The 10,482-nt window shown below is 43.0% G+C and overlaps 1 long non-coding RNA gene across 1 annotated transcript in view; it reads right to left on the bottom strand.

Moving 5' to 3' along the window:
- The window catches only part of LOC125484292, an 8,860-nt gene extending 2,728 nt beyond the window's left edge, over positions 1-6,132 (bottom strand). The window contains exon 1 of the long non-coding RNA XR_007263132.1: positions 6,020-6,132. This is a non-coding gene — a long non-coding RNA (uncharacterized LOC125484292). The remainder of the gene's footprint in view (positions 1-6,019) is intronic.
- Between the last annotated feature and the right edge of the window lie 4,350 nt (positions 6,133-10,482).

Here is a 10,482-nt window from a genome sequence, read left to right as displayed (position 1 = left end):
CAAAACCCCCTTCCCCTCCCCCTTTTCTGATGAAGGGTCTAGGCCCGGAACGTCAGCCTCTCTGCTCCTATGATGCTGCTTGGCCTGCTGTGTTCATCCAGCCCTGCACCTTGTTGTCTCGGATTCTCCAGCATCTGCAGTTCCTACTATCTCAAATTTTAATCACTTTGCTTTCAGTTTCCAAAATCATGGATTCCCAAGTTGTAGTCATAGGTGCATCCTAGTGACCGAGTTAGGGGAGCGGAGAGATAGTGGTGAAGGGTACGTGAGGTACCTCTGAGCAATAACATACAAGAAGCCAAAAGCATAACCACTCACACATCCTGTTGTTTATTTTCTTCCATTTCTCTGTGACTGTTCTATTTTTCATTATATTTAACTATGACTCCAAATATGAGTCTATCCCCAAATGCACAATCTCCCCAGGGGTGATGGTAGCGTGGTAGTGATGTACTGGATTAGCATTTCATAAGTTCAAGTGCCACCGAAGCAGCCTGTGAAATTTGGCATTTTCTTGTTGTACAGTGGTAATATCTCCACTCAGGACCAGAAAGTTCAAGCCCTATCTGCTTCAGATACACATCATAACCTGCCTGGTCAAATTGATTAGAAATGTCTACATCCTGACCCATTGAAATTCATGGTCAGTGCTGCAGTACGTTATTTTAATATGTGCATTTCCCAGAGAGTATTGGAAGTTGAATTGTTGAATTCATCCAATGCTGAATTAGATAGATTTCTGATAGACAAGGGAGTAGACAATTAAGGGGAATGAAGGCAGGAAAGAACAAAAGAACAAAGAAAATTACAGCACAGGAACAGCCCCTTTAGCCCTCCAAGCCTGCATCGACATGCTGCCTATCACAACTAAAACCCCCTACCCTTCCGGGGACCGTATCCCTCTATTCCCATCCTGTTCATATATTTGTCAAGACGCCCTTTAAAAGTCACTGCGTATCTGCTTCCACCACCTCCCCCGGCAGTGAGTTCCAGGCACCCACCACCCTCTGTGTAAAAAACTTGCCTCATACATCACCTTTAAACCTTGCCCTTCGCACCTTAAACCCGTGGCACCTGGTAACTGACTCTTCTACCCTGGGAAAAAGTTTCTGACTGTCCAGTCTGTCCAAGCCCTTCATAATCTTGTAGACATCTATAAGCTCACCCTTCAACGTCCGTCGTTCCAGTGAGAACAACCCAAGTTTCTCCAACCTCTCCATATAGATAATGCCTTCCATACCAGGCAACATCCTGGTAAATCTTTTCTGTACCCTCTCCAAAGCCACCACATCCTTCTGGTAGTGTGGCGACCAAAATTGAACACAATATTCTAAATGCGGCCTAACTAAGGTTCTATAAAACTGCAGCATTACCTGCTAATTTTTAAACTCAATGTCCCGGCCAAAGAAGACAAGCATGCCATATGCCTTGTTGACTACCGTTTCCACCTGCGTTGTCACTTTCAGTGACTTGTGTACCTGTACACCCAGATCCCTCTGCCTATCAGTACTCTTAAGGGTTCTGCCATTTACTGTATATTTTCCATCTGGATTAGACCTCCCAAAATGCATTATTTCACATTTTTCTGGATTAAACTCCCTCTGCCATCTCTCTACTCAAGTCACCAACCGATCTATATCCTGCTGTATCCTTTGACAGTCCTCATTGCTATCTGCAATTTCACTAACCTTTGTGCCATCAGCAAACTTACTAATCAGACCAGTTACATTCTCCTCCAAATCATTTATATATATTACAAATAGCAAAGGTCCCAACACCCCTGAGGAGCGCCACTAGTCACAGACCTCCATTCAGAAATGAACCTTTCCACTGCTACCCTCTGTTTTCTATGACCAAACCAGTGTTTTATCCATCTTGCAAGCTCACCTCTGACCCCGTGCGACTTTACCTTCTGTATCAGTCTGCCATGAGGGACCTTGTCACTGGCCTTACTGAAGTCCATGTAGACAACATCCACTGCCCTACCCTCATCGATCATCTTCGTCACTTCCTCAAATAGCTCAACCAAGTTAGTGAGACACGACTCCCTCCATCACAAAACCATGTTGCCTCTCGCTAATACGCCCACTGATTTCCAGGTGGGAGTAAATTCTGTCTCGAAGAATTCTCTCTAATAATTTCCCTACCTCTGACGTAAGGCTCACCAGCCTGTAATTAGCTGGATTATCCTTGCCACCTTTCTTAAACAAAGGAACAACATTGGCTATTCTCCAATCCTCTGGGATGTCCCCTGTAGCCAGTGAGGATACAAAAAATTACCTCAAGGCCCCAGCAATTTCCTCCCTTGCCTCTCTCAGTATTCTGGGGTATATCCCATCAGGCCCTGGGGACTTGTCTACCTGAATGTTTTTCAAGACCCCCAATACCTCTTCCCTTTTGATCTCAACATGACCCAAATCCAAGAAAAGTGGAGTTGATGGAGCAGGCTTGAAGAGCTACATGATCCACTCCTGCTCCTATGTCCTATATTGTGTTTTTGTCATTTGCACATCACATACAATGCTTGAGCATGAAGTGGATTGAAATAGAAATCTGTATGCTGCTACAGGGCAGTCCATTGGTAGATCGGGTAGGGAAATGCAGTGAGTCAGGTCTGGGCGTCTCTGATCTTGACCCTATGCTCTGGAATTCCCTTCTTAAACATCTCTCCCTCTTCTCCTCCATTAAGCTGCTCCTGAAAAGCATACCTCTCTGAACAAGAATTTGATTACCTACCATGATATCTCATCACATGCCTTAGCATTAAAATTCCTCAGATAATGCAGATTTAAAGTGCCTGGTGATGTGTATTTGCAGGGAGATGTTGGTCTAGTGGCAATGTTATTGGACTGATAATGACACCATAGATGAATGTCATTTCACTGAATGGGGTGTAGAGGAGATTCACCAAGATGTTCCCTGGGATAGAGCTTTTCAGCGATGAAGAGAGGCTGGAAAAGCTTGGATTGTTTGCTTTGGAGCATAGAAGGTTGAGGGGGAACCAGACAGAAGTACATCAAATTATGAGGAACAAGGACAGGATGGATAGAAAACAACTTCTCCCAGAGATAACACGGGGACATAATTTTGAGGTGTAAGGCAGAAAAGTTAGAGGGGATTTGAGGAAACATTTATTCATCCAGGGAGTGGTAGAAATCTGGAATTCATTGCCTGAGAGGTTGTTGAAGAGGGAAACTTCACGACCTTAAATATGAGATAGAGGTCAAAGAGATAGGGTTGCAATTGGAGAATGAGCACTTGAAATGTCATAACATTGAAGGCTTTGGGACAAGTGCTGGAAAATGGGATTGGTGTAGATTTAACATAGTTTTATCAGCACAGACTCAATGGGCCAAAGGGCCTCATCTGTACTGTGAGATTCTAGGCCCAGGCTCACAAGGGGGAGGGAACAGTGGAGTTCAAATCCTGGCATGACAGTTAAAAGAATCCAAAACAAAATCTGGTATTGAAAGTCAGTCTCTGTAATGATGATCATAAAATGATAATGTGGAGGTGCCGGTGTTGGACTGGGGTGGACAAAGTCAGAAATCACACAACACCACATTATAGTCCAACAGGTTTATTGACAATCACAGGCTTTTGAAGCGCTGCTCCTTTGTCACACTTCACCTGACGAAGGAACAGTGTTCTGAAAGCTTATGATTTTAACTAATTCTGTTGGACTATAACATGGTGTAATGTGACTTTAACAACTGAAAGTTTTAAAAATCTGAGGAGTTGTTGGGCTGGCAGTCACTCTAAGTCACTGAGAACAGGGGTGAAAGGACTTGGAGCGATTTAGAATAATGGGCTTCCACATTCTGGAGGATCCGGTGATTACAAAGGGAGGAATCTGGAGAACTGGCCAGCTCAGCATTGGGATAGATGGATCAGGAGATAACAGAGGCATAGACAATGTGAAATGTAATCACCAGGATTGAAAATCTGATTCCTAATGCCTCTGTTTATGTGACGGCGAAGTCAACCCACTTAACTAGAAAAAAAAAGTGCTAAACTTATCTCACAATTGCATGACCAAGGAACCAGCATAACTTAACGTCAAGGCTCATTTAGTGAATCATTCGTCAGCTCCCTAAATCATTTTCAGCTCTTTACATAGAATTCGTTGAGATTATTCACAACAGCTTCAGCGATATTAGTTCATTCCATAAAAGGAGGCCAAAACAATTGGGGTGGGGGAGGAAATGGAAGGAGAGCACCTCTCAATCCTGCAATCCCCACAGCCCAGCTTTCCAAGTGGCTGTGAGGTTAAATATGGGATAGAGGTCAAAGAGATAGCGTTGCAACTGGAGAAAAGCAGAGAATAGCTCTTTGCAGCAATTTTTGCATTTACATTCCGAGCATTGGCCGTACTTATTGAAATGGAGGTGGAAACACGTAGGATCTGTAGAACATGAATCTGAATCATTCAATGAGAGTATTGGAATCCGTCTTCCTATTATTGCGTTTCTTTGGAGCAATGATTAAATATAAGGAAGAATGATTAATGATGCTGGACCAAGTGGCGAGCATTACAGACTCGCATCTTCTATTATTTTTGTAATCATGTCAGACTCCATTTGGTAAATACACAAAAGGAAATATCGCAAGGATGGTCTCCATATTACAAACAAAGTATGGAGACACTGAAGAATGTGCAGCGAAAATACACAAGAATTACACCAAAACTGTGAGGTTCTGTCTTCTCAGAAATAACCAAACAGACTTGAAAACAAAAGGCTGAAAGACATCTTTATAATTCTAAATGATGTAATGAGGAAAATATTTGGAGGGACTGTCTTATGAGGAGAGGTTGAGTAGTTTGGGCCTGTGCTCATTGGAATTTAGAAGAATGAGAGGCGACCTTATTAAAACGTACAAGATTCTCAAAGGATTTGGCAAGGTAGATGATGAGGAAAGGTACTTTTCCCCTTGTGGGAGAGTCTAGGACCAAAGGGAAAATCTCAGAATAAGGGGTCACTTGTTTAAGACAGAAATGAGGAGGAGTTTCTTCTCTGAGAAGGTAGTGAATCTGCGGAATTGTTTACTGTAGATGGCTGTCGAGGCTGAGTCATTAAGTATATTCAAGGCTGGGATAGACAGATTTTTAATCAGTAAGGGAATCAATAGATATGGGGAAAAGACAGGAAAGTGGAGTTGAGGATTATCAGATCAGCTACAATTTCAGTGAAGTTCAGAGTAAACTCAATGGGCTGAATGGCCTACTTCTGCTCCTTTGTCTTGTGGCCTTTTATGGGGAATTTCAAAACTAAGGATCATAAATGAGTTAATCATCAATAACTCAATTAGGACATCAGTAAAGCTTTGGAAGGAATATTAACTATATATATGTATGTATTTGGGATGAACTGGAGGATTAAATATTGACATCCTGAATCCCAACCCCACTTCTGGTTTTATGAAGAGAAGTGAGTGGTCAAGGCAGGGAAAAGGTCTGAAAAAGTCCCCAGGATTGGATGCACACCCCCAAGCAAACCTCCCCTATCTTGCTCTGAGATAGTAAGAACTGCAGATGCTGGAGTCAGTGATAACACAGTGTGGAGCTGGAGGAACACAGCAGGCCCGGCATCTGATGCTGCCTGGCCTGCTGTGTTCCTCCAGATCCACACTGTGTTATCTCTCCTGTCTTGCTCTCTGTTTTCCCCTCCCTGAAAATTGTCAGTTTGCCATGCCTATCACTTGCCCTCAACCCCAATCCCAATCCACAAATCCTCAAAACCTCCTCCAATACTCCGATCTCCTACTCATTGGCTACCAGCCTCTCTTGAGGCTTCCATGTTCACTCAGGTGGCCCAATCTCCAGTTTTCTCTCACCCTGGCTGAATTGAAGACTTCAGTTTTAGAAAAAAAGAGAACCAAAGAGGGAAAGCTGTTAGAAATCTCTCTCTGGCCCCCCTGTGAAACAAAACTCCATATACAAGTTAATGCCTCACATCTGTTAACTCATACCTCTCAATAGTCATTGTGCAACCCCAATACAATAGAAAGGTCCACTTACCACAGGCAGTTGGATCATACTTATCGCAATACTCTCCAACAAAAGAATAAAAACCTCTGTATCCAACGTTACCCCGACCAAACAATTAGACGTGGCATCTGATAATTCCTTGGAGCAGTGAAGAAGAGCCTAAAGGTGGAATCATTACATCCGAAGCAAGCTGACAAGGGAATCAGAAATGTGCAACCATGGATTTTTGCTCTTGAGAAAATGTAGGCAGTTTTAAAAATCAGCACATTTCCGGCTGATGATTCAAATTAGAGGAAGGAAGACAAAAATGATGGAGAATATAGTTCCTACAGTTTCAGATATTGTGCAACTTGAAAGACACATCAAAACTGAAATATATTTAAGAAAGGAATCTATCCTGCTGTTGATTTGGTTCTGCATTGATTTTATTTCTCGCCGTGCTGTTTATTATGGATCGAATCAAACTAGATTGTTACAGCATGAAATTATATTTACCACCTCTGCCTGCTCCACTGTGATATGTTCTAAATGAACAACTCCTAACCTAGATCTCTCAGTTACATACCAATGTCAACCATGTTACCACTGTCAGTAGCAGAGAATTCAGAGGCTGAGGAGCTTAAACTAAGCGATGAATTTAACAGTGATAACACAACAGGGAATTTTGCACAAATAATTAGAAGGAAAGTTGCGATTTCAGAAATTGCTCTATGATTGATTGAAGAAAATAATGAGCTTCTATTTCATGATATGATAAAACCCTAGAATAGTTACAGGGCAGAAGGAGGCTATTTGGCCCATCCTGAATGGGAGGTCATAGTTTTAGGATAAGGGGTAGCAGATTAAAGTGGAGATGAGGTGAAATTACTTCTCTCAAAGGGTCATGAATCTGTGGAATTCACCCCTCCAAAGTACAGTGGATGTTGGGACATTGGGTAAAGTTAAGGAGGAGATAGACAGAGTTTTAATTAGTAACGGGGTGGAGGGTTATGGGGAGCAGGCAGGAAAGTGGAGTTGAGGCCTGCATGATTATATCAAATAGCAGTGCAGGCTTGAGGGGTTGAATGGCCTAGTCCTGCTCATGGTTTACACGTGACTCAGCTGGCTGTCTGTGACACCAGCTCAGTTTGTTCTACTCCCAAATTATTTAGTGCCAGAAATTCTTTTCTCTTCAGGTAATTATGCAACTTCCAGTTGAAAGCCACAAAAGAATCTGCCTCCACCACACTCTCACACACTGCAATTCAGATCCCATTTATTTAGAATCACACAAAACAGAAAAGATTTCTCGCCTCAGCTAATCTGTACCGAAAATATTGCACTAAATCTCTCCTGGCCCCACTTTCCAGTATTGGCCCTTTGCCTGAATGATTGCCTGGGCCAGCCTGTTGCCTTAAACATCATATTCTCATGGAACCATTGTGTCTTTGACCAATGACCTTATATTAGTGTCTGCAACAGAAGCAGTTTCTTCATATCACAGAATCCCTACAGCTTGAAAACAGGCCATTCGGCCTATCAAGTCCACACCAACCCTCTGAAGAGCATCCCACCCTGACACTTATCCCTACAACACTGCTAGCCTGCCCATCATTAGACACGATGGGCAATTTAGAATGTCCAATCCACCTAAGCTGCAGATCTTTGGACTGTGGGAGGAAACCTGAGCACCCGGAGTAAACCCGCACAGACACGGGGAGAACATGCAAATTCCACACAGACAGTGGCCCGGGGCTGGAATTGAACCTGGGTCCCTAGTGCTGTGGGGCAGCAGTGCTAACCACTGAGCCACCATGCCTCCCTATCTACTCTGTCCAGACCCTTCATGACTTTGAATACCATTATCAAAACTCTTCTGCACTTTCTCTTCTCAGGAATAATAGAGTAGTAGAGGCATAGAACTGTACAGTACGAAAACAGACCTTTTGGTCCAACTCATCCATGCCGACCAGATATCTTAAATTAATCTAGTCCCACTTGCCAGCATTTGGCCCATATCCCTCTAAACCCTTCCTATTCACATACCATCCAGACGCCTTTTAAATGTTGTAATTGTACTAGCCTCCACCAACTCCTCTGGCAGCTCATTCCCTACACGCACCACCCTCTGCATGAAAATGTTGCCCCTTAGGTCCCTTTTATATCTTTTCACTCTCACCTTAAACCTATGCCCTTCAGTTTTGGGCTCCCCTATCCTGGGGTAAAGACTTTGGATATTCACCCTATCTATGCCCCTCTCATGATTTTATAAACCTTTATAAGGTCACACCTCAGCCTCTAGAGCTCCAGGGAAAATAATAAAGCTCATAATTGAAGTCACTCATCCATCGATCCATTCTTACAAATCTTCTCTGCATCTTCTCCAATGCTTTCCCATCCTTCTCACTGTGTGGTGGCCAGAATCAGACATAGTACTCTAGTTGATGCTGAACCAGTGTTTGGTGAGAGTTCTCCACAGTGTCATTGCTATATCTCCACCAGCATGCTCCATCTTACCTCCAATCAAATACAAATGTTTCCAACAGGATGGAAGAATGAACACAATGCATGGCCGGCTGCTAATTACACATTGAGCAAATCTATTCTTTAGCTCAAAGTTAAATTTACTCTGAATAAAATGTCCTTTATCAGCAAGGGTAGCTGTAAGCTTAAGACTGTGATACAGTGGAGAGTGTGAACTGGGGCATGGAGGCTTACTGGTATTAAGTCTATGAGACCATAAAACATGATAGTAATGTTCCCTGTAAGCTGTGCAAGCCACGCACCAGAAAATTAAAAATCGTAGGTGCCCCATGATTGTCACACAGATGTGCAACGAAGGAATCCTTGCCAGACCTCCACCAGCATCTTCCCAATGGCCATGTGTGGCTGGCCCATGAACAAAGCCCAGGCCTTCTGAACTCATGACTCATCCACGCAACCACTTCCAGCTCCAGAAAAATGCTGACAACTTCACATCATTGATGCAAGTTGTGGGAAGGGGGAGAAGCCAGGTCACGCCACCTCTGGTCACAGACTCGAGTCGAAGACCATCCGAATAGGGTTGGGGGGAGTCCTGGGGAATTTACAGTCTTCTCAGCGGTGACAACCAGGGTGAGGTCCAGGAAGCAGGCAGCTATTCCAGAAGGAAGTAACACGTGCCACGAGAAGCAAATTACACCTCTCTTTCATATTTTAAGCTTTGTTTTCTCGATAAGTTTAAGCTACGACCAAGAGGAAAGCAAATGGATCTTCAGGCTCTGAAGATAAGGTAGTGAGATGAGGGTAGAGTGTACAGAGCGCTAAAAAGACCAATCTCAACATGGTGAAAGTTCTCATTGATAATATTACACGCACAGTAAAAGTGAGTGGATCCATGTTTGCTGTGTAAAACATTGGTGATCATGTGGTAAGATACACAGCAATTACTGAGAGCTGGTGCAGAAAAGATGACAGTTTTGAATTTTTGGAGTGCATCAGAATAGTATTGAATCTGTAGAATTCTTTCCCACAGAGGGCTGTCAAGGCTGGGTTATTCAGTATATTCAAGGCTGAGATCGACAGATTTTTAATCAGGAAAGGAATCGAGGGCTACAGGGAAAAGGTAGGAGAGTGCCGTTGAGGATTATCAGAACAGCCATAATCCCATGGAATGGTGGATTAGACTCAATAGACTTAATGGTCTATTTCTGGTTCCATTTCTTAGTGGTGAGCTGGAGTCACCAGTTTACCATTCCGATTTTCATGTTGGGAATTGTTGTGGTCTAGCGTCTATCCAACGGATGGGAAACTGTCTACTAATGTGAGATGGCACAATAATGAGGATGTGAAAGCATGCAAGCAAGGGTCTCACTAGTGAGAATCCCATCTCATCACTCAACAGTTGGTTGTAAAGTGGAACTGTTTGCGCTTGAAAACAGGAAGTTCCTCGCTGCTGATCGCACACCAATTTTCCAACTTTCTTGTTACTACCCACAATGTGCAGGGGCTAGAAATATTCTGGCCAACTTACTTTATCTGTCTGTATAGGATTCTGAAGACAATTCATACCAGACTCAAAACATTAATCCTGTTTCTCTTCCTACAGATTCTGCCAGACCTATTGAGTTTCTGCAGCATTGTCTGTGTTTGTTTTAGCTTGTACGCTTCATCAGATTAACTGTGTTTTTATTTCACTAAGCAACAATCTTCCAGAAGTCAGTAAATTTGAGGGACTCCGATTAATTATCCTTGTGATCCCAGCATGTGTGACCGGGGGTAGAGGTTTAAGGAAAGTGAACAAAAATGCCAAAGTGTAATTAAATGCAATGGTTTGAAAAAAGGATGAAATGACCCATTTGAAAATTGTAACTTAAGGTAGGTTTTGTTGGGAAAATCAAATGGTACATCTTGCTCCACTTAGAAAGAAAGACGCAAAGACCTTGTAAAGATTGATGTAGTGCAGGAGATGGGCCATTTAATTAGTTGCTGAAGAGTCTGATCAACAGGAGCTGTCTGCTCACAGGGTGCTAAGC

This window comes from Rhincodon typus, chromosome 10 (genome assembly GCF_021869965.1).
Source record: "Rhincodon typus isolate 14 chromosome 10, sRhiTyp1.1, whole genome shotgun sequence".
Lineage (NCBI taxonomy): Eukaryota > Metazoa > Chordata > Chondrichthyes > Orectolobiformes > Rhincodontidae > Rhincodon > Rhincodon typus.
The sequence above is the reverse complement of the archived record's forward strand: the minus strand, read 5'-3'. Positions and strand labels throughout refer to the sequence as shown.